The 25,179-nt window shown below is 40.8% G+C and overlaps 1 long non-coding RNA gene across 1 annotated transcript; it reads right to left on the bottom strand.

Moving 5' to 3' along the window:
* Positions 1-15,244: 15,244 nt before the first annotated feature.
* On the bottom strand, positions 15,245-24,492 carry LOC121357171. The gene is made up of 3 exons (XR_005955698.1): positions 24,365-24,492; positions 21,961-22,071; positions 15,245-15,349 (listed from the first exon to the last, which is right to left on the bottom strand). It is a non-coding gene; the product is annotated as an uncharacterized LOC121357171 (long non-coding RNA).
* Positions 24,493-25,179: the final 687 nt, after the last annotated feature.

The following is a 25,179-nucleotide window of genomic DNA, read 5'->3' as shown; positions in this document are numbered from 1 at the left end:
ACATCATTTCCCAGCCGCCCAGCAATATTATGATCACAATAATTTGTACAGGACATCCATTTTGTTGCATGGTCCAAGGCAGAAAACAAAATGAGGAGTTCCAGTGTTTCAAGCCATTCAAAGAAATCTCCCAATCATGAACGTTGGAGTCTTGGCTCTCTTGCACACAGTTGGACCTCACCCCAGTATGGTTTCGAAATCAATATTCCAGTCTACACTAAGGGAAGAGAAAACCCACTACACATGGTTCATGACTGAGCAGGGCTTTTTTTGGTCATCCTGACTTTTGATTCCCATTAAGGACTGGTGTTACTCTCCTGTTAGGGAGAAACACAGCTTGAGGCTCTGTTGACATGGAAAGGTGGGATAGCATGTGGATGTTCCTGTCAGAGAGGTGTATGAGACCATAACCATAGACTTGGTTGAGTATGGGAACCAGTGAGAATCCTCCAGATGCTCAATGCAATGGCCTGGCTCTAAAGTTTCACAAGGAGACCTGAGACTTAGAAATAGATGGGAAAAGGAAGGGAAAAAAATTAATTGAGGGTCACAATCTTATACTTTAAATATTAGGACACCAGATATGGAGTTATCTAAGTCTCACCAGAGCTTTGCAGAGAAGAGCCATAAAACAGAAGGGATTTTATGAAGTGGTGGGCAATTAGTAGCAATAATCAATTTACTGAAGTGATCCAAACAGCTTATTTTTTTTAAGGTTCCTTTGATGTTTAAGTGCTATTCTTATAAATGTAAGAAACAGCAGATAATAAAAGGTGCTCTCCGATCCAAGCAAAAATTGATGCTGAATGAGGTTATTAAACTGAAATATTTTAAGAGTATCAAAGAGACTTCAAACTGAAGTCACAGTCAGAAGTTCAAATTGCTGTTTCTTATTAAAGATATTGGTTTCCTGATGTCTGCTACTCACAAAGAACAAGTGTTGACTACTATAACCATCTTTCCATAGCAAAAACTGTTACAGATGATTATAGCAGGTCTGTCCACTCTCAGCTGTCAAGGCCCAGGCTATTTCCTCCCAAGACAAAATTATGTAAAAATTAGAATTTTGTACAGTTATTATTTGCTTCTCCCTGAATTTTTAGGATCTTTTAGATCCTATTCAGAGGATCTAAATTGGAGCTATACAAGTTACACTTCTCTGCATCTGTAGGGTCATCACACAAAACGTGAACACCCACCAACAGCCTGTGATGGCTGGGGAGGCCTCTGGAGCTTCTCAGCTTTTCTCCAGGGCTATCCCCCAGCAAGGCTTACTCTAAATCTCTGCTCTCACTGAACCCTCCCTTGAAGATGCCAAATGAAGTTTTTCTATGGTCTTTAGTATGCCCTTCTTCCCAAATGTCTTCTTGTCTGTTCTTTCTTTGTGAGACCACTGGGAACATCTGCTTCTTCCACAAGGATTTCTGTCATTCTCTGAGAGCTGAGCTGACACAGGGACAGATCCCAAGGGCTGTTCCCCCATGGCAGCATGCTTCCATCAAGTGACCACATTCATCAAGTAATGCACCAGGAGGGCAAGATTCTGTCTCAAAATAAATTCCATTTCCTTTCCATATATCAAAGGTTATTTTTAAGACCTACAGCTGATGGCAATACTTTTTCCAACAATGACAGCCCAAGAAACAAAAAGCTACTTACCTGGTGCTAGGCAAAGGCACTGAAAGAAAACTATTATCATATATTTTTTTACATCACCTTTACTCCCAGCTACAGTCATGATGAAGTCTTGTAATGCATGGGTTTTAGTATCATTACACAATCAATCAATCACTAGTTGGGTGCTTTTTTACCCCTCTTACCCCTGTCTCCCAAGTGTCTGCTCACAGCAGGGGTTGGTTCCATTTTCCAGAAGCCAAGGAAGGCTGTGGTGGGAGAGCAGAGGACCTGCTGTCCAGCAATATGCCATGTAGTGTCATGGGGGCCACATGGGAAAGCTCTCTGTTCAGAATTAATGAGATAGGTTATTTAGGAGAAATAACAGAAAAAAAACTGATAACAACAAACATGCTTCAATCGCTCACTACTAGAAATGTCCCTACATGTCTAACTCCTCCTCATCCTCCATGGAGGCCCTGTAGCTTCTTTTGCTTTTGTGGAGGAATGAACAAGTAGCTGGTTCAATTAAATAAGTTGGATGTAATAATAGAATGCAGCCATATTATACTCATATAATAGACACACAAACATAGAAAGACTGATTTAAGAGGGTATAGACTGTCTTAACTATGGCATCCTGCACCAGTTGAAAACTTTACCATTTGGCATTAATAATCTTCCACCCTGGTATTTTTATGCAGTTAATACACAAGTATGTCAATCAGTATATCTGTCTACATTTAAAATAGCTACAGATTCATTTTTTTTCTACATCACATTGAAAACATTTTACCGATTCACTTTTCTCTGCCATTGGCAATTCCAAGTAAACAAGACAATTTATTTCTTACCTCAGATGAACCCATTCATTCTCTTTCCAGGAAGCTGTCAAGAACCTTACAATTTACTCTTACTACTTTTTTTTTTTTTCCTTATTTCACTGTTCTGTTGACATAGTCCTATGCTCATAAGCCAGGGTGAAGTGCTGTATGCACAGCATGTCCAACACCACTACAGAGCTAAAGACAAAATGGGGGGGGTGGGGAGGAGGTGGGAGGAGGTGGAGGTTGGGCTTCCTCCAGCTTAGGAGCTGTTTTGCCCTATCCCCTGCTACAAGACAGTTGCCTACCACAAATCCTTCTCTTAGCTGAATTTTGTTGTAAAGTTCAGGCCAAATCCATCTGCAAAACAGTGATTTTTAGAATCATATAAAACTAAGAAATCTACCATTTTTCCAAATTATAGCTATACTAGGAAGATGTGAAGAACAAGATGCAGAGGGCTCCTACAATTATCTAAAAATCTACTATAGTCTTTTTGGGCTTGCCACAGCACACAGGCTGTGACTCACAACTCCCAAGGCTTCCACTTAACAACTAAAAGGGAGAAATGATCAATAACATTTTTCTCAGTGAGTGATTAAGACTGCTTTTAACAATGCAGTCATGCATGCCATGTACTAAAAGGGATGATTCATTAGTTACTTGGAAGAGGAGCATCTTCTTTTCTCAGTTCAGAAGCCAGGGAGATGAGCTAGTGCCCCATGAACAGGGCTGACTAGCATGTAGAAAGAGAGGAAATACTGGCTGCTTTTGTCCCTATCTCCACATCTGCAGAGCTCTTCTCACTAGGGCAAGAAAGTAACTGGGGAATTTTGTATTCAGAAGTGGCATTGTTTTAGTCATGCTTTGCATGAGTCTGACACCAGAGCTGCTGGCAGCTACTGGCAGCTCACTCCTCTGCCCTGCAGTCACAGGTGCCTGCCCCAAGCCCAAAGCATGATCTTCATGGCCCCACTGAGCAGCCCAAGCAGACATACCAGCTGCTCTGCACACCACGTTCTGACATTGCTTTGGCACATACATGAGAAATTAGTTTGTCCTGATTGTTGTGGCAATTGCCTCTGCTGAAATAAAATGAACACTTACATGCAGAACTGGCAAAGAGGACAATGACAATAAAGGATTTTTTAAATTATTATTTTTATTCAACCCTACTGTTGCTGAAATAATTTTAAACCAACTCCTCCCTTTCCATCATCTAAAATTTGCTAATGCTAATCTTCCTTTGAAGATTAGGTCATGCATACAGTAACAAATATATCACTCCCAAGCCTTGTTAGGTTTGGGCATTCTTTGCAACACCCTGATGGTGCAATACAGTAGTGTGATGGCATCTGAAAAGTAATGCTGGGTTGTCTTACAGTCTTCTTCCTGTGAGGAGAAATTATGCTGCCAAAGTGTATGCAAAACATTTCCAACAAGCAGAAATTGAGGTTGTTGTATTTTAATCACAACAGGTGTTTCATTTATGGGCAAGTACAAAGCTTTTTCTTTTTTTTTTTTTCTGATAAGACCGATCAGAATCGTCACATAGAAGACCTACATTTCTTTGCCCTTTTCTTGGGGTCTGAATATCAGACACAAGCATAACTGGTGTGCTTCTTACTGCAGACTTGTAATAAACATCAGGACACGCTGTACTCAGAAAACTGGCAGCAATTCCAAATTGGTGTATGTGACAGACCTCTGGCACCAGCCTAGAGATGATCAGTATCTGCAGTGCTAGTACACATACAGTGCCCTTGCATCCAAACAATCACACCATTCTTAAGGACGCTTGTATCCTGGATTTTATCAATCCCACCGAAACGCTGCTTCACTCATCCCTAGGCTAAGTCTTTGCCAAAATGTTTCTCTCTCTGGTTTGGCTTAGCCTTTCTTTTGACCTAATCCTGACTACCTTTTTTGCCATTTATTGCTCTTCTCCTCTGTCACAGGTTGCCTCCTTGGCAGCCAGCACCAGCTATTTAAGCAAAATAATTAATCTCCCTAACTCATGCCTCTGTTTTCTTCAAGAGGTCAGGGTGGGGTGAAAGGAGATGTAGCCTCCACGTGCCAGGGCAACCCTGACCCACATGAAGACGTTAGCAGATCTGAGGGGTGGAGAGGAAATCCCTGTCAGTACTTCCCTTCCCAAACATACTTGAGCAATATCCTGCCCTGAACATGGCCTGTATGCATTAGTATTTATTACCATCCTTTTGTTATCTGAATCCCTTTTTATTTCATCTTGTCAAGTGCAGAGTATACTTCCCATAGGACTGGGAATAGAAAAAGGGTCTCTCTAAGTGCCTGTCTAGCTGAGCTCCTGATAAAAAGACCTCAGGGATTTTGTTTATATTATTCATTATGTAAGTGTGCTTAAAGCCTCGGCTACATAAATTCCATGCAATTCAACTCCAAACATACAACTTTAAAGAAATATTTTACTCCTGAAATACATGCTTTGAGGAAAAAAAAAAAAAAAAGAAAAGAAAAAAAGGGTGGAGGTGGTTAGGTTTGGGTTTTTTTCAATTCAAAAAGATGGTATTTTGATCTAAGGCAGGAATCATTTTTGTGGTTTTGAAGGCCAAAAAATGTCTCTTGAAAACCAAACAATTGACTTGAAACACAGACAGGTTCTTTTCATTAAGTAGTGGAATACAATGATCAAAAGAAGGATCTTCTATCAAAAAAAAAAAAAAATCTTATCTTCAGTCAAAAAGTTTAAATCTCCTGAGACTCCTGAATAAATGCACAGCACATATTGGACACCAAATGGAATAATCTTCATTAGATATATATATACACATATACATATATATGTATATAACCACTGAAGAGTAATGTATTCCATATAAAAACAGAGCATTATCAATTCCATATGTGAGGTGTTATGTAACTTAAATTATTTTTTCTTTCACCATTACGCTTCAGCTTCCACCAGAAACTTCAAAGACAAATAAAACATTAGTCATTTAACTGGTGATATATAATACTCCCATTTGTCATCTCTGGCAAGGTTCTGCTTTTAAACTTAAGTTAAAGCAATTAATTTGTGTCCTATGAGACATAAGAACCTAAACTTCATTGCAGCAGATCTCTGATAATGCTGAACATAGAGCAAGGTCAGACCTTGGGAAGGAAAACTGAGCACAGTGTTGAATGACTGCTACAATTAATTTTTTTCTGTAACTCCTGAAATCTTGTATGCTACTCTGCTGACACTTCCTTGGAAATAGCTGCATCATTTTAGCTAAAACGTTTCCTGCCTTCTCCCCTCAGCAACCCACAAGAAACAGCCAGAGGCATTCATTTAGCATTGAAAACATCTGAACAATATATTCACATTTCAGAAAATATGGAAGAATTGAAAACAGTATAATTTAGTGGAAAGAGCTGAGTCGTTTTTTCCTAGGAGCTATTACCCATGCTCTGCATAATGGAAATGTTGCTCTTTTTTTTTTTTTTAATCAGTAACTCGCTGCCTTGTCACACTGCCACTCTCTATAATGGTTAATATATAACTCACCAATGTGTCAGTTTTTCCCTAAAGTGTTACTTCAGGCAGTGCAGGGGAATTCCCTTTGATATCTGTGCCAGAGCAAAGGTACACTGGCAGCTGTAGTTATACAAAAGGGGGACTTCAGCTGCAAGGACAGCTTGGGAACATCTGTGTCCCATCCCTGCCTTGCCTCTGGCTGCTTCTTCACACTCATGCTTCTCTGCAACTGTTTTTGGGTTTGTGCTTTAAATCAGGTCACTGAGCTGATCCAAATTACTAATAGGCTTTTTGTTTACAGAGTTGTTCTTAATACAGGTTGCTTTTCTTACCAGAATGATGCCAGAAATTGCAGTGCTGGTGCAACTGAGGAGGCAAAGTCCTGGGATAATGAGGAGAGAAAAGCAGTTGGGATAGAGGACACTGGGGAGGAAGCATGCCTGAGTTCATGGAACTGCTGGCTCAGATGGTGTCTCTTCCATTAATAAGGGTAAGATGCAGTCAGGAGGTTGCTGTCATAAACCATTAACAAACAGCAAATTCACAGAAAAAGGATCATGCACTTGCTCTAAAAAAAAGACTAAAATTAAACAGTAAAACAGCTCCATATGTGACTTTTGCAGAAAAAGTAGCTATATAGACAGGTGTTAGAGAATGTGTGTGGGCATATGCACACACACACGTGCATACACACACAGGTGCATATTCACACACATTTACACACCAAAAACCATCTCTAAATTTAAAATAAATGCAAAATACATCTCACTTGAGCGTTTTTGACAGTCTTCAAAAGCATGCAGCTCTGATCCCCTGGATGGCTGGTTCCTGAAAGCAACAACCAGAGAAGCCTATAGAGGGAGCAGGCTGCCTTCTTTTCCTCAGCAAAAGGAGTTTACAACCTTAAGTGATGACCCTGAGAGAAAGGAAATAGAAAGGTAGAGGAGGAAAATGTCTTAAGTAGAGCCCTACGAAAGGGCCAGAGCAGTTGCCCTGCAAACAGGGGGAGCAGCACCAGAGCTGCCTCTCAGGGCATGGGCAAGAGAGCTGCAGGTTCACACCTACCTTCTTCCTCCTCCTCTTCTTTGTGTTCACACTTTGTACCCTACAGGGAGTCAGGACTTTCTTAGTGTTTCCCCCGGTCTCTGTCCCAGCATTTCAGCAGCTTCTCTGCACATTGCAGGATGGAGATTTGCTTGCCTGGGAGTTGAGCAGAATTTCATCCTCCAACACTTACAGCCAGAGTAATAGAGCAGTAATAGAAGACAAGAAAAGATGCAATCAGAAAAGCCTGGCATTTCCTGTTAAACAAAAAGAAAAACTCAAAAAAGGCTAACCATGTCACAGACAACATAAGAGAAGCAGTATTAAGCAGAGCCAGTTCAGAAGACAGAGTACATAGAAATGTCATAGTTAGTTATTGTCAGTAGAGGCTATGTGACTGAACGTTATGTGTATTTGAATTCACATGTGCATACGCAAAAATGTTTAATTCTTTAAGCCATGCATACCTGTATTGAAGGTCCAGAAAGCTGGTAGTTATTTGTATGGCTGTAAAGCCCAGAAGGCTCATCCTAGACAGGTTTGTGTTTGCTGTACCAAAAGCCTCTACCTTACTGTGTTTATTATAGTAAAAAAAAAACCTTTTTCTTTTTCTAACACATAGGGAGCTGTAACGAAAAAAAAAGCTTAACAAAAACTTTAATAACTGGTGTTATTAAACCAACCCAGTTTCAGTCTTAGAGACAAAGGACTAGCAGCTAAAAACACCTGTTCAAGGCTTGACCAAGCAGTACATGCATTCTCAAATTAAAAATAACAATCAGAAATAAAAAACAGAGCACAATACATGGCAAACACACATGCATTTTTCACCATGTTGCACCTGTGAGTTCTTGTAGAAAGACTGGCCATCCAGAGTTTATCAGATAACTTATCTTTTCGTAAATGTCTAAGGATGGGCATAAAGTATGCAATATTTATACATAAAAAATTGTACTAAAAGCTTTCCCTCCTATGCACTTAGGTCTAATAATAGTTTAGTGTATTTCTCCTGGGCAACAAGAGCAGGTCTTAGCACTGCAACATAAATAGTTAAGCACAAGCCATGCAGCAGTAAAAGAGAAAAGGAATACACTATGCCCTTCAATTCCAAGGCAATGCAGCATGAGAAATATAATAAAATAAAAGGATACTATTACTTTTCCTCATAATATGGTTCATCGCTTGACTTTTAATACAGGTTTGCTGCTGCTTTCTTTTTTGCCTTTTTTTTTTTCCATCATTTGAGAAATGCCATTTGAGGAATATACTCTGCACAGTGATGTGATTCAGCAACTTTCTGGAAAACAAAAACACAGCTCTCTTTCTGGTGTACTAATGAAACACAACTGGCACTAATTTTCATTGAATTGAGCCTAACTGAAAGCAGGCAATGTACCATGTTAGCTAAAGCTCAGTGGTCTTAGATCACAATATTATTTTTCATGGGTTTTTAGTCATTATGTGCTGAACATAACCTGCTGCTAAATCAAGCCAATGATAACAAATATATTACTGTGCAAGCTGTTGTGTTACCAAGAATGGCTCAGTAAATACATTTATTTGCCTTTTTATCCAAATTCTAGATAGTTTCTGTCCATACCAGCATGTGAGACCATTGTTTCTGAACATCTCCTAAGGGCATATCCACAGAAAGGTTGTCCAGCAGTTCCACAAAGGCAGAGTGCCCTGTCACGAGCTTTCCATGTCAACATGTTTTCCATGAGGACACTAAATGCTACTCAGACACACGATATAATTTTACATATTTGGCATTCTTTACCAGTAGTGCTCCAAGTCTGGAAAATTAAATCAAGACCAAAGGAGGTAGAAAATCCCCCACAGTCACACACAGAGTAGTCAAAAGAATTTAGGAAGCCTTATGCTTCATGGGTGTGTTTCCATTAAAAATATCTGAATAAAGATATCGTTGCCTATCTAGTCTGATAGAGAAGTCCTGTCTCCAGGCAGGCATGATGTGGTAGCCAGCCATGGCAAGCAGAGAGTGCCTGAGCTGGTCTGTGCTGCATGTCCTGCCTTAGGGCACGTGCTGCTTTGTCTCCAAGAAACATGTGGAGTGACAGGCAGCATGTGTCCCACGTACCACCAGGATCATTCCTGCCTCGAGCCACAGAAGAGCTGCCACTGAAGCTCTGCAGCCCACAGTGAGTCCCACAGCCTCTGTGAACCCACCTGAAGATGAAAAGTGCTGCACGAGAGACTACCCTTGTTGTTCCTGGCAGAGCTGCATGGGGACATTGGCACCCAGGACCTGTGGGCTTGGCTAACCACCAACCAGCACAGAGCCTCTACACTTAGAAGCACCAAGCAATATTGCCCAAACATATTGTCATTTGCAAAATAAAGAGTCATTCTGACAACAAAGTCCTCTAGTGACTAAGTGATCGTGGTGTTGCTGGCATTAAAGAGCTGGCAGAATTTCCACCATAAATATTTCTATCAGGCTATTGTATATCAGCTGTAAAACTTGCTCTGGGCTGATATTTGGAAAACAAGACCCAGCAAGATAATCTTTTTTTTTTAAACACATTATCCTATTTGAGTAATCTACAGGTATGTAAATCAAGAAATCTGCAAGTGTAGGCCACAATGACACCTTTGCTGATCCTTCTTTGCTGATGCTATGGCCATCAGGGAAAGTGAGCACTGGCCATTCCAATGTTCTTGGTCTGGGACTTTCCTTTTACCTCCAGATGCCCTCAAGGATTCAAATAAAAATGCTGGGGAGACAGGGTAGAGCAGACAAGCTGCTGTCAACAAGGAAGCATGGAGAAGAGCTTCCCCAGGAGAAAAATCCATCTCCTGAGAAGGCAAAATATATAGCAAGATATGGATCACCTTTGCACACAGGTGAAGAACAGCCACTGTTGGAAAGTTCCTGAATCCTGCCTAGCCATACATTCCCCTCCTTCCAGATCTGGAGTAAGCCAACTTTTCCAGATAAGTGAAAGAAAAATTGCACTTATTTCTATCGCAAAGGAAATTTCTGCTGTTGCTTCCAAATTAAACCAGCTTCTTGGTCATAAAGCCATAACACTGTACTGGCCACATAGCCCTCTTGTTTTAAAAGGTTTCCTGTGGATTCTAGCACTTCTGACATACACTTTGGTGGAAAACATGTCAACTGGCCCTTCTGAATGGAGATTTCCAGATGTGCACAGAATATGCACAGGAGAAATAAGTGGTTACATGCACCAGGAATGGAAAACTCAATACCCGACAAACAGTAGCAACTTTACGTGTATTAATGATATTCAGGATTTATAGTTAGAAATACTCTTTTCATTGATTTCATTATTAGAAGTCTGTAACATCTAAGCATTTTTTTTAAATGCTGATCTCATTTCCAAATACCCTTAGGGAACAACAGCCACAACAACAAAATTAGAAACACATTACTGAAGACAAATTAGAATAACTAAGCTTAACACTATACAGGAAAAATGCAGCGTTAAAATATATGAGGCAAAATTGTTTTCTAATTATCCCAATGTTAAACATCATTTTGTCCTTGGAATGAGCAAGGACAGAAATTTGTGACATGCTTTTACAGTGTTAAACACAACTGTAGTTTATGCAAGTTATGTACTAGATCAGTATATTTCCTCAGTACAGTTAAGGCCAAAGAGATTTAATAAGATATTTTAATTAATTTTTAATTAACAAGTCTTTTTTAAAAAATGCTTTTAACCCTCCCTTCCTTTGGGACCATGATTTCAGGAAGTCCTGAGAAAATAGATAGATTATTTTTCAGCGCTGCTTACACAGGAAACCTGGAGGGATAGATCAAGTGAAAGAGATTCTCCAGTAAGCATGGAAAAGCCAATGCTATCACACCTATCACATTGATGGCAAAAGCAGAAGGCCACAGATATCTACCAATCTGTACTGGGGCAAACCCCTCAGATACTTAGTAGTATCTGTAGTTTTCTGAGGTTGGTAGGACAAGTGTTTCAGAGCACACATGGCCTGGGTTAGAGATAGGCTTCCCTTATCACTTCTGAAGAAGTCTCCATGAAACAGACATTCTCCCACCACCTGTGCATAGTGCATGCACATGTGCAGACTAGGCAATGACATTTTCTTATCACAATGTTGTTGAAAAATGTATTTCCTCTCTTTTTCTTTTCAGGAGCATAAATAGAAACCACATATTTCCAAAACCAGAACTGTGTCATAATAGCCAATGCAGGACAAGAGGGAAAGGTTGTTGTGGTCTGCAATATCTTCTCAGGTTAGTAACCTTCTCTTCCTCCCCCTCTTCCAGCCCCAAACATGTGGCTATCATAAACTCTTTAAGGCAACATTGTCAAATACATTCACCAAATATTCTGATAAAAAAAGAATCATTCAAATAAAAAAAGTATGTTGATGAAAATACTCTGTTTAGAGCATTGCTTCATATTGGTGAATAGCTCATTTGCTATTCCTGGATTTTAGAGCTCAGTGCTTTTGTAGTAGATATTTTTAAATAAAGGTTAATGAACATGTTTGTCCTATGTTACATACTTGAAATGTCTGTGGAAATAAACAAGCACCCGCTTCTTAAGGCACTACCTATGGTAGGATTTGTAGGTCTTGAAATAAGCAGACAGGCCAAATACACATGGGTTTCACAGATCATTCTCCAGCAAAAATCTGCACTTATGAGCTAACTCCTTATCTCCACTTCAATCAAATGAGCTTATTGTTAAAGTTTTACAAAGCAACCCAGCAGCAAGGTGAAAGATGAAGAGATTATTGAATAATAGATAAGAATATTTTTAGTCAGCTCAGATGTATTCATGCATCTGACAGAGCACCAGGAAAAAAGCCCTCAGAAAGGTGCTGGCTGAATTCCAGCAAAAGCAACCTGACTGTCAGGGCCCTGCAAAGGCTGAGGTCTTCCCATGAGAGACAGCAAAACAGAGCTGCTGGGGAGGCACCAGGAAAGCCAAGAGAGTCCCAGCCGCAGGCATTGGGTAACTCTGTGGGGACATAGGCCTATGGTGGTCCTAGCCTGGGGCACTCACAGCTGAGCAGGGCTGTGGGCAGCGGGAGAGTCCCTCTGCTGCTGTGCCCCATCACTGGGGCAGAGACCAACAGCCCCAGGGAGCTGACATGGGATCCCGGGCTGTAGGCAGTGTGGGGGGAGCCCCAGAGGGCTGGGCAAGGCTAGTCAGAAATGGGGGTGCCCTCAGAGCCCTGATATAGTTATGCAGAGATGCAACATTAGTACTAAAAAAGTGGTTCATATTTCTGGTCCTGCAATTGATTAACTTTTGCTTCTTTTTCACTCATAGCTTTATAAGCCAACAATCCTGCCCTTAAATTTGCAGCAGCTGGAACTGTAAACCTATTCCAAGGTCATTCTTCCCATCAAATTTCCTACAATGTAGTTAAATGCAGGGGCAACAAAGCATTTATAATGATCTGGAAAGCACCTTCCCCATGCACAAAAGAAGAAAACTACCAAATTGTCTGATTTCAGTCCTGTTCTGCTTCTTACCCTGCATCCATTACCCAGTGAGAGTCATTGTTCCATTATTATGGTCTGAAGAGACAAAGAGTTTTAAAAGATCTTTTCAGTGCGTGAGCCAGCCCTCTCCGTGTTGTCTTTCCCTTCTAATGAAGATCACAGTGTAGTTGACATCTTTGATCCTGAGAGCCTCTGAAAAAGTGAAGGCGTAATGATGTTATTCACTTAAAAGCTAGGGAGATACTGACTGAAACAGCATCTACTGAAATAAAGTAGGTGTGAATAATGAAGTGTCACTTGGATATTCAGAACTTCATTCATTAAAAAACATTTCTGAAAGGAACTGGTTCATGTGTCCCTGGAAACACTAGCACAAGACGTGCCAGGCTAAATCAGACTTGGCATTTAGTCTGGAATCAAAGTACTTGAACATAGTCCATCCTCCCACAACACTGACTACAGAGCACAAACCCCTTCTTTTACCTTGTGTGTGACTATGAGACTATGCAGCAGTGGGCTAGAGAATCTCTTAAAAGGCAGGTGTAAACAGGGAATACTTATCTCAGCGGTATTCAAGAAGCATAGTTCCTCACAACGTAAAGGTATGACAGCCCCCAAAATACTTTACCATGTGAAAGAACCAAATTTTTGTCTTTTGGACCAGGGACAATCATAAATCTGAAGCACCATGGAGCTCATTGCTGCTTAATCTACCTTGATTTGTTGACAGGACATTCTTTATGAACTCCTTGCTCCCTTAACTAGACTGCTGTACACAACTGAGTTAACATGTTCAAAATTAGCTTGGATGTGTCTAAGTTATACCTTGGGTCCTATAGAAAAAGAAAAGATACAAACTGGGAGTTGAAACTGCAGCATTGACATAGCCCAGCATTTTGAACCCCTGTCCAGAAAGGCATTTCAGCACACATGCAGCTGTAAGGCTCTGAATAGACTTGGCAACTGCTTTAGCTTAATAATGGTGAAGCATGTTGTGAGCTCCCTTCTGGATTGGAAATCTCTGAAAGGTTTTATAAAATGCAGTAGAACTTCAGAAAGCAGGAAACAACATTTATTCAATTTCACTCCTCTCAATGTGAATGCACTGGAACTAGGATATTTTGGCATAGAACTCAGACATATTTAAGCAAATGTCAGAGGCCATCAAAGGCTCAGCAAAGTCAGTTTTGGTGGGTATGGGCACGTACAGAGGGGGTCCTTTCCCAAAGCCACACAAACCCAAGTGCCAAGTTACAGAAGTCCGGATGAACACCAGCAACATGGAACAAGGAGCCATTCATCTTTCTGTGAGGACTTGCACAGGCTATTGTGCCACTGCAGAGTGCAGGGCCCAGAAGAGTGCTGCAAGTAACACAGCTTCTTAAGAAAATAGCAGTAAATAAATCTGTGTGCAATGCTCTCCTGGTGACAAACCAGTTCAAAAGAAACCCACAATAAACACCTTCAGGAGAAGAACATCATGCAAGAACCCATCTGTGCACACACAAACACACAGAGACACCAGCATATTTATCCAAAACAATCTCACATAGCATCTCACTTCAGATCTTGTGGATCACATGGAGGCATAGGGTCATCTACATGCAGATCACTGCTTTTTCAGCCAGATGGATCCACCATCTGCATCTTCTGCTTTCCAGCTCCCTCAAAGTGAAGTTTCAGACAGACCAAAATACTGAAAAGTCTCCCTGCCTGCAGACTGCAACTTTTGGAAATGGCTGTGTCAGCTGATATTCACCCCCTGTAATGACACCATTTGTTATTTGAAGTTGTGTTTTCATTTCTGAAGAATAATGCACATGCTTCAACTCCCTTCTCAGATGTGTCATCCCACTGCTATTCCTTTCTTCTTTAAGCTACAGTTTGGTATTCTTTTAAGTGAACATGATTACCAATAAAGCATTCCCCACTTTCTCCCGCTCCCAAAATTTCTCCCAGATCATCTGTTGTACTGTGCCATCACAAATATTTGTGTGGCTGCATGGTTAACCAGATCAAGGAACTGATCCAGATGAAAAACAGCCCCTGGGAAAAAATGTGCAATTTTTGCAATATAGTTCCCCACAAAGTCATACAAATGCTTATGCTGCAGTTGTAAGAAGGTTTCCATAAGAATAGGGATGACTGACTGAGAAAAAGGAAGAGGAACAATCTGGTTTTTTAAGCAGTTTTTCTGGCCTTAATGTGGTGCCATGGTTTGGCATTTGCTTTCACCAGCATTTGTCCACAGAAAGCACATAGAAATTCCATAGAAATTCTTGCTTTGGGGAGTAAACATGCAGAACTATTGAAAATTCCTTCTGAATGCCCAGGGAAAAGTTCTTTGCACAGCAATATCTAACTCTTGCCAGCATTGGTGCCCAAGTCCTTAAGGTCCAAAACAGTGTCCTTCCATTTGAAGAAGAGCATTCTCCTATCAATGACCAGCCCAAGGATCCTTTGGAGTCAACTGTTAACACTTCAAAGGCAAACAGCCTATTTCTCCTTCTCAAGATTTAAGGACTGGTAAAACAGAATGCTACCTTGTTACCTATTCCATAGCCCTGTGGTGTAAATGGGAGAGAAAAATATGGAAGCATTACCATTGGATAGCATTTTATCAAAAAGCCTTTTGAACATAGCTCACCTCCCCATTTAACAGTTTTTAACAAACTAAGCCTAAAACTAGAGACAGAAAGTCCTGACACCAATTCCCTCGGTTTCACTTCTTTTTTGTCTTGTTTTCTTCACAACAAAGTGGCAGTTCCACTGCTGATATTTCTTAGGACCCATGTGATAATCTTTTGTGAGACACTTGAAAATTGGAGTTAAATGCAAGCTTGCTGGTGAATAAAGCTGCACAGAAGGCAGACATGTTCCCTCCTCCACCTAAAAAAAAAAAAAAAAAAAAAAAAAAAAAAGAGAGAGTCAAGAATTACTGTTTTCTCCCCACTAGTTTGTGGTATGAGATAGCAGGGATACAAAACCAGCTGATGCCATGAGTGGGAGGACTGACTACAAAGAGAACTCTTATTGTTTCCAGTAACTGTACAATTAACTTAAATTGTGGCTATCTTTTCACCAGGGGTTTAACATATTCAGACTAAGGATAGTGTCTAAGTGAACATTACAATTTCCTGGAGAGATTGCAAACCAGTGATCCTCCCTGAAATTGTATACCATTGCTTACCCTTCACTAACCCAAAACATGAGGGCTGTGTGTTACCATAGGCTAGGGGACTTCCTCCACACAGTGTCTGTGCCACGGCAAGTCCAGGGACAGAGCTCTCACACAAATGGTGGGCATATTTAGCATCAGGCAGTAAAAATCAGGGGAAAATGTGCAGAAAAGTAACAGAAAAGGACTAATTCTCATCATATCTACTATTTGGATAGCTCTGCTAATTTTGATGAAAGCCAAGAGGGACTCAGCTATAGAACAGTGAGGTAAACATTTTTAGACATTGAAGGTGTTTGAACTCTAGGGAGCCCAGAGAATATAAAATCTACTGCTGGGCAGAGACTGCTTAAGGAAGTTAGAGGCCTGTTTTTAACACATCCTTAGGAAAGTTGGCAAGAAGAATTGTCTTTGAATTTTTCCACTAACTGCCAGTTCTCTACACATCATTCTGTCTCTACTTCTGGTTGTACTCATGTGGCTTTTGGAGCTGTGATGGGCTGAGAATATGACCAAAGCAATATTTGTAAGGGCAGGTCTTATTCTTATTAAATTAAAGGGACAGGAAGCAGACAGATTTTCAGGAACATAAACTCATCTGCATGTCGCTGAAAGTCAATGTGCTTGGAAGTGTGCCAGAGCTGTTTCTAGCTATACCTGTCTAGGAAAATATGACATTCCTCTTCAACACCCCTCTACTTGATCTGGTGCTCAGCTTTTTCCCTCCCCAGTAAAGCCTCCTCTAACCCTGTCTCCATTCTGACAGCATTCCCAGCCTTGTCTGGATGCACTGAGTTTTCATACCCTCATTTCCACCTATCTTCCCATTCTTCTCACCCTGTCCCACCACCTCTTCAAGGCCTCATTGAGCCAATCCTCTGGATCCCCTACTCTTACTACACTGAAGCTCCTTTGACAGGCCCCTGTCAGGCAGGAGCAGTTCCATAAAACTTAGTCTTCTGCAAGGCAAAGCCACCAGAAACGTTTCTATCCAGCCAGAGCAACTGTCTCTGCCAGGCACTGCCTGATAACTGGATGATGGTGCTGTCCTGCTGCAGCCATCACGAGTATAAATAACCCTCAGAAATGGAGTTCCCTTCAGTTTTGATCATTTCAGCGATTGGGTTCAATCCACTTCCTGGCACACAGTTGCAGGGCCAAAGCCAGCAGGATGAAGCAGAGATGGGAATGAAAGGCTGTATATAGGGTGAAGGAGGAAAGTGGTTAGGTGAGCTAGAGAAATGTTTAGGGTGCCTCTGCCCTGCAAAAAACAGCAGGGGGTCAGAAAGGAGCATTCACAGTAGCAAGGAAGCCGCCTGTGTAACAGGCATTATTTTTCCCTGCATCTCATAATAACACAATATTTTGTGAGCTTTGTCCAAAGCTGCTATGCAGAAAATACAGCAGCATTTTGCAATACTTTTAATGTTGTTGTGTCAAAATGTTCTTCAGTTCTGTATGAAGTTAAAAGGAACAAGAACAGATTAGGACCCAGTTGAGTGAGGGGGGGAAAAAGGCAAAGAAAATTGCCAAATACTTGCCTCAATGGGCCATCAAGAACTGAAGGGGCAGCCCCCTGCAGACACACACAGGACCCATCTGATACTGTGCTTCTGCAACTGAAGACAGTCTCTTGAAATGAGGGGAAAGTGAGGGTGGGGCAGGGGAAGGAAGAACTTCCAGCAATTTACTGCAGAGCACTGAATCCCCCCATAGTCAAGCTTAGCTAAGGGCAAAGAGTGGTGAAGAGTAGGAATACCTCAGATAGGATGAAAGGAGAAAAATAATGTCCCAGGTTTCTGTCTAGCATGGACTGTATAGAGACTTGAGCTGCTGATGAATCAACATGAATCAGCCCTATTATACTCCAGACCACAACCATGATGTAAATTGAGGTGATGCAGCAGCTGACTCAGAGGCACCTTGCACATCCTGGGTGAGGCACAGAGCTGGGGACAGCAAGCCATCAGCAATACCCAAATAAACTCATAAAGCCTGAGCAACAGGCCTAAGGTATTTTACCCTCTCTAGTTCAAATAACCACTATGTATCAAGCCAACATGTAATGTGCAATGGCTCCCTGCCTTCCTTTAAAAGAGCAAGTTCTTCTTCAAGATTGCTTTGTCTCACCAGTGACATCACTGACAAGTGGAGGTGCTGAGATCACAGCCTGGTCACCCCACTCAGAGGAGACAGGGGCTGGTCAGGACATATGATCTTCTCCCGCCATGAACATCTGGAAGCAGAGCCACATGAAGCAGCAAACCACACAGCAAAATAATGCACATTATATTTACATTTTAGCATTAGATGTCCTGTTTTTACTTTCATGCATACTAAAAAGAATTTTATGGAGTTTTTTTAATTGATATTGTGCCGGCTGATGAAAAATCATGGTACATCACTTTGAGCCCTGGACAAAGAGCTCCTTTTTTGACCTTGGATCTCTTTGTGCAGTATGTTGTGGTCTTTTTGGATATCATCTCATTGGAAAATAGCAGGGGCTGACAGAGTTGTAACACCAGGGGGACACAGCAGATGGATGGGAACCATGGACTTCAGCACTTTCTTTGATATCTGCATTACTGCAGCTAGAGTGGGGCTGCCTTCTCTTTTGCTCCCTCTGCATTTTGCACATGCGGCCACACACCTGGAAAGGAAAGGAGCTCTCAGCAACAGCTTCATGGCAAGGAAAAAGGAAACAGGCATATGTTCAACATCACTATACAGCCTACTACCACTACACTGTGGCCCTGATCCTGAGAGATGATACCAGAGCTTTCAAGGATAGTCCCACACCACAGAAGGCACTGCCTGCTTTGTCATTGGCTATGGTAAGAACAGGCATAGGTATCACAGAAAATTTGACGGGTGAAGGTACAGGTTTACCTGCTGTTTGTACCTAGATATCACGCTTTCAGCTTTCACAACATTTACAACTAATAAATTGTAACAAATGGAAATACAACAGCCTACATAGTGCAATCCTTACTTACAATAAGGCAGAAAAGAGTAAATAAAAGTTCTTCTCAATAAATAGAAATTGTGTGGATGTGATCTAGTTTTTACTATGTTGAACATACTAAATGTTTAGAGGGCCTCTACCTCTGTTGAGCAGTTTTGATATTAGCTTTGTATTTGTGCTGAATGAAATGTGTGCAAATGCCTGACAGAGTCAAAGGATGCCTGAAACAGGATTTAAGCTTGAATCATAGAACCACAAAATAATTAAGGCTGGAAAGGACCTCTGGAGCTCACCTAGTCCAACACCCTGCTCGAAGTAGATCTGCTGCCAACACCATATCTGGTCACTTGATCAGCTTTGCCTTTGCTTTCACAGCACTTTCCTGGGACTGAGGCTTTGGCAGCAGTGGTGCTTTTGCCAGCTGAAGCCATTCCTACTCCACCTCCAACCCTGTCCTCCCAGCACAAACATTTGTGTAGCCTCCTAAGGAAGTGAATCAGCTGAAATATAATCTGTACTGCCAATGTCATAATAATTTTTTCTATCCAGAACAGTTCCCCAGTCCAACATATTCAGTAGTCATACTCACAACCTTTGTGGAAGAAGAGCCAGACAAGGACAAGCAGCCAAGAGGATGAAGGAAAAGGAGGAGGAAAGAGCAACGAAAATGCTTGCCTGAACCAGAGATGCAGATTAATGAATTCTGTGTTAATACCAACCCTCAGATAAGCAAGATTCGATTCCTGTTCAAGATCCTCCACCACTACAATTTCCTCTTCAGGGGTGGGACAGGGTGATTAAGTATTGCTTATTGAATATTTTCACATACCTGAACTTGTTGGGAAAATTCTATCAAATGTATAGGAACCAGGTGAGTCTGTACATGTGTCAGAAAGAAGAAACAAGCAGAAAGTTGACCTGAACAGAAGAATGAAATAAATAAAATTTTCCAACAGGAATAGCCAGACTGGCTTGGCTACAGAATCTGGGTTGTCCCCACCCAAAATTTTGTGGAAAGGCATTTGCTTCAGAATTAGATCAAGCCTGAACAACGCTGGAATGTACTAACCTACCTTCACTCCAGTTTTCTTTCCCTTCTTCACAGTATCTTCATATTTGCCAAAAGGACCCAAAACATTATTTAAAATAACTGACAAGACAATCAATCACTGACCAAAACAATCTGAGGAAATTCCAGACAAGGACTAGATTGCTGAAAATTAAGGCAATTGATCCTCATTAGTGCTACTGCCAACATTAAAAAAAAAAAAAAAATTAAAAGACTTGATTAATTCCATCTAGCAACAGGTATTTAATGCAGACACCTGAGACAGAAACCAGATCACAATAGTCCCTGTGTGTAATCCATGAAGAGTAGCAAGCACCTGCTGAAGATAATTCACTGCAACATCCAACTTACCATTTCTGTATAAGCTCATTGGAGGTTGAAACTGCCCTCCAAGCAATACTCAAACACACTCATCACTGACCAGTGAGAGGCTCCATGCACTGCCCTGTCACTTTTTATTTCAATCTCAGTCAAATTGCATTTTGAACTGGTCAGAGTTCAAAATGCAATTTGAAAGCCAAATACAGACTGAACTACAACTTCAGACATCAAAGAATAATTTACTAAAATCAATCCAAAACTGAAGCTTGAAATAATATTTTAAACAACATAATGAATTGGTTTGTCCAGAGTTAAAGATAATACTCCTACCCAGAGTATAATATTCCTGTATAGATTTAGCAGAAGCCTCCAACTAGTCCTGACTCTCATCATCACCCTGACTTCAACATTAAATGTATCCTTATAAACACTTCCAGTCCAAACAAAAGTGGAAGTAGCAATAATCTCCTGGCTCCTAACTGTCAAAAATCCCAACTCATTTCCCCACGTGTACCATAGAACAGAAGGTACCAAAAAGCCACCTTAAGAGCAAGGAGTGGCTTTAACTAGAACCCTGTGCCAAACCTTTAGCCTCTGTCTACAGTTCTATCACTGATTACAGTTTCAAATTGACAGGTGACTTGAAGAGCCACAGCCTAGAGATCAAAGATATCCAAGTATGCAATAGACACAATGCACATGTTGTATACACCCTGACATAAACCAAATTGTACTGACAATACTTCGCACAGTAAATATCAACTGCAGAGCTGCATTCCTTTTTAAATAGAATACAGTATTTAAAATCTAGATATTCCCTTCCTAAAGTGTTAAGAATTACATCACTTTCCAGCATTGATTCTAAGGACAAGACCTGTATAATCACAGAAAGGGAAAACGTCCTAATTCCAGTTCCTGCTAAATCCCATCCCACAAATTACTGCCTTAGTCAGAAAGCCAAACTCACCCTGCTAATTATAAATTATTCTCCTTCAATTAGGTAATGGAAATAATAACAAATGTCTTAAGTAACTAATCACAGCTAAATAGCACAGCTTGTATTATGGATACCAAGTATTCCATACCACAAAAATACTCCCAGAATATGAACAAGGAAAGCGCAGTCTGTCTGCATAAACGCCGCAAGAAGAAGTTACTGACCTCAAAATGTAAATAATTAAAAATTATTTGGGACTAATCTGAAATGCAGTTAATATATCATCATTCAGAAGCATTCTACTCCAGTGTGTTTCTTCATTTTAAAGATGTTATATGGGCTGTTTTCTGCCTTTGTACCACGTCACTAACAAGATTTTACAAGTGGGTAGTTAAAGTGAGCTCTGCAAGAACAGTGAGTAGAATATTTCTGTCTGACTACTCTAAATGCATGCAAAGAGGAAGACCAGACTGAAAGCTGATTACACTGCTTTTAAACATGTCCCTGAGTGTCATGTACAGTCTGCACAGTGACTTTTAAGTGCCACATGATTATTATGTAGAAGAAAGCTAATCTTTGGTGTATATTAGCTTGAAGCTTTCAAACAGCATAATATCTTTTCATGTTAGTAGTCCTGAATACAAAGAAAAATTTAATAAAAACCCCAATTAGGAGGACTCCTGGATATGAATATGCTCAACAGGGTTTTGCAATTTGATATCCAAGTACTAGCATATTTATCGTAGAAATTAGAAAATTCTGGCAGCTAACTAGTGAGATTACAGCAGGGCAGCAACACATGAAGGCAACCTTCTTTCTGCCCCTGGCTAGCAGATTATTTGTAATAGTTCATGGATGAAAGGACAGGCAAAAGATACCAAAACTCTGCTTTGTAGTGCAGTGTTAAAACACTCTTGTGTGCTCATAAGCAGGACAACAGTTACCATATAAGAGCAGGAATTAAGAGGAAGGATGAAAGATTGGTTCCCCCTTCCGATAAGGAGGAATGGCCAGTGATTGAGAAACTCACCTCTAGTCACCCACCTGACTTCAATTTCTTGCCAGGTCAAGAGACCCACTGATTGTGCCTTCTCCTGTAAAATGGCAATAGCAGAACATCACGGGCAGGGCAGAAGGAAGCCTGGAGACAGAGAGGTGTTGGGATGATGAGTATAGCCAGAGGTGTAACGGAGAGGATTTGTTTGCTTAAAGCAACGGCTGGTTGCTTTAAGATGAAACAGTCCTGCTCCAGCACTTTCTCCCCCTTTCTTGTTTGTTTCCCCTTTCCCACACACACAGCTTCAGCTCCTCTCTTGTGTAACTTATGATGCTCTATCGGCACAATAAAGCCAATTCAACTTACTAAACAGTAAAAACCCTATGCTTTGCTTTTGTTTTGGAATTATTTTTTATTTAGTGTTGCCAAGTTGAATCAGGTTAGATCTAGATACAGTTAGATCTAGAGACAGTGAAGAGGACAGCTGGAATGATGCAGCCTGAAGAGGGATGAACAGAGCATGGGAGAGCAGCAGGGTCTTCCCTTTTCAGTAATTCACTAGACTGGGAGCTAGAGCATGTAATTGCCCCTGAATGATGGACACCTCAGGTGCCCAGGCACAGAGAAAAGGAGCAGCTCTTCTTTGCTAGGAGTGGAGATCAAAGCCACATCCAACACAGGCACCAGAGCTCCAAGAGACCCCAAGAGATTGACAAGGAGCTCACAAACATAAAATAGAGCTGGAGCTTGATATAATTATATTTTAAAGAAGACTGAAACAGTAGCAGACCAAAAATATAGGCAGGGAAGTTTACTGCCAGTTAAGGAGAATATCCTCTTTCCCTTACCAGAGAAGTTATTAAGTCTTGGTTTCAATTGACTGCACAGTGCTACCCCACCAGATTTGATACTGTTATTCAGTTTGTTTGCAAATAATATCATCTTCCTAATCTATTTTGCTTTCATAACATGCTTCAAGGACAGCCTGTGCATTTAAATAAGGGTGTATCAAGTGGCCATCTTCAGCAAGAGAAAGCTTTGGATCTGTGCAATAGAACTTAGTAAAGACATTATTGGTTGACTAGAGGCCTTTGCATCCAGTGGGGCCCAACAGAACATCCAGCACCACATTAAGAATTGTGGTTAGTTTTGGAATAATGTTCCAGAAAATTATAATCACTGTGTTAACAGAGTAACAGCACACACTGCTCTTACATCTTACCTCTGGGAAAGCTAAGGCTGTCTCCCTTTGATACACAGAGACTTTCTCAATCTGAAGCATACCATACACCTTGCTGGGGCACTCAGGAATATTTTCCTGATTACCACTGAGTCCATCTGTAAGAGGGCAGTGATATATGCCTACAACATATCCATCATTCTTCTGAGTCCTGGGTGAATACAATTAAAAGCATGCCCAGAAACATGCAGAAGCAGCAAGGACCATCATGAGGCTGTTGGCACCACCTCTGCCCACCTTCCACTTGCCAGCCTGCATGACTAAGCCTTCATTTAAAGCAGGATCCCTTGGGAACCACTGTCAGTACACATTTGGAGCACAGCCTGTACTCATGACTCTGGCTCTGTGGCCAGGTGTCCTAATTCCTCTGCTGCCAGGTCCCTATGGACTGACACAAATTACATTATTAATGCCTGGCTATAGCTGTTGGAAGCAGTGAACCAGGTTTATTGAGCAGATAAATGCACCACCTTGAAGAATGTATACTTTACCTTTCACAGTACCTTCCCTGCAGTATTTATCCCTGTGGTGGTGAATTACACTGCATGAAGGCAATCAGATCATAAAACCTCTATATATTCCTACACAGTGTGATTAACAGAGAAAGGAAATTGCAATTACTCACACCTGCTATATACATTTTTTCCAGATGCTTGCAAAGAATGGTGGTTACATTTTTTCTCACTTTCAAAAGATAAAAAAGAATATAATCTGTCAAGCTTCAAGAGTAGATTAAACAGCCTCAGGTGAATTTCAAAATAGCAGTATTCAAAGGGCAGAGAGCACACCTAGCAATATGTGCTGCAAAGCTCCCAGTACACTAGAAGTGCAATAAATAAATGATCATAACAATAAAGCAGTCTTGCATATAAATAACAATTCACCTTGATGTTTAAATTTAGCAAGCAATATTTCCCACTGTACATCAGTTTTGATGCACCTATGATAAATCATGAAGTGTTCTGATGATCTTAACAACATGGTGCAAGGAATGGCACATAAAAACTAGGTAAGGAGAATTTAGAAAACTGAAAGAAATAAAAATATACTCCTGGGAAATTAAAACAACACAAAACAAGTGTCTTCATGGCAGTTCATAGAAGACTCAGGATAATCTCTTAGCTGTTTAAAAAGTGATACAGAAAGGATAACTGGCATCACCTAGTTTTAGGCACTTCACAAGCATGCAATTCTCACCATATCCAGCAGAGAGGGAGAAGTTCCTTCACTGGCTGATCAGGACTGTCTTAACTCAGGTGGCTTTGGTTGCCTTGTTCATGCTCTCACTCTCTGCTACCTACAGAAGAAGTTTAGGCAGCCTGGTGAGCTGATGTTGTGGGTGGGGCCACAGGATTCATCAGCTAGGCTGCCTCAAACACCATGAATGCTTGCCCTAAGTATCTAACGCAAGTAAAAAAAAGGTCTTGTCTTCCTTATCTAATACTGCATTAATCTGACAGTCTTTATTGATACATTATTTCTCAAATAAAAGGTTTTGAAATTAATGAACCAGTTTTGTTTGGGGTTTTTTTTGTGTGTGTTTTCTGAAGATCAATGTAATTTAAACATGCCCAGTGCAAAGAACAGTCTAGTAATATGAAAAGTAGAATGAAATAAATCCATAAAAGGCAGTTACATTTTCCCCTGACACAGTAGCCTACAGGATCCTAGGTGGTCACTGCTTCCCATCAGGCGGTTTAAGAAACTTCAGACATTTTCTAGAAAAAAGAAGATAACATCTGAGGTCTATTTTTTTAATAGCTAGATAATTTCCAGACATATGTTTAACTCTTTAACTCATTGTTTTTCAGAAACTTTTCATTTGGTTCTACCTCTTCTTACTGAAATTCCATTTTCTGCCTTCTTCCAAAGGTTTGGTTGTTTTGTCTGGCACATTGAAAAACCCTGATGGAGACAGGACAAGATAGTCTCACAGTGCTGAAGATGGCTGGTCTGGAGTGTCCTAGGCTGCCTGCTCCACTGGGCCTGAGCATACATCTCTAACTCCCAGA

This window comes from Pyrgilauda ruficollis, unplaced genomic scaffold (genome assembly GCF_017590135.1).
Source record: "Pyrgilauda ruficollis isolate IOZ18807 unplaced genomic scaffold, ASM1759013v1 scaffold32, whole genome shotgun sequence".
NCBI lineage: Eukaryota > Metazoa > Chordata > Aves > Passeriformes > Passeridae > Pyrgilauda > Pyrgilauda ruficollis.
Note: the sequence above shows the minus strand (reverse complement) of the source record. Positions and strands in the feature narration are given on the sequence as shown.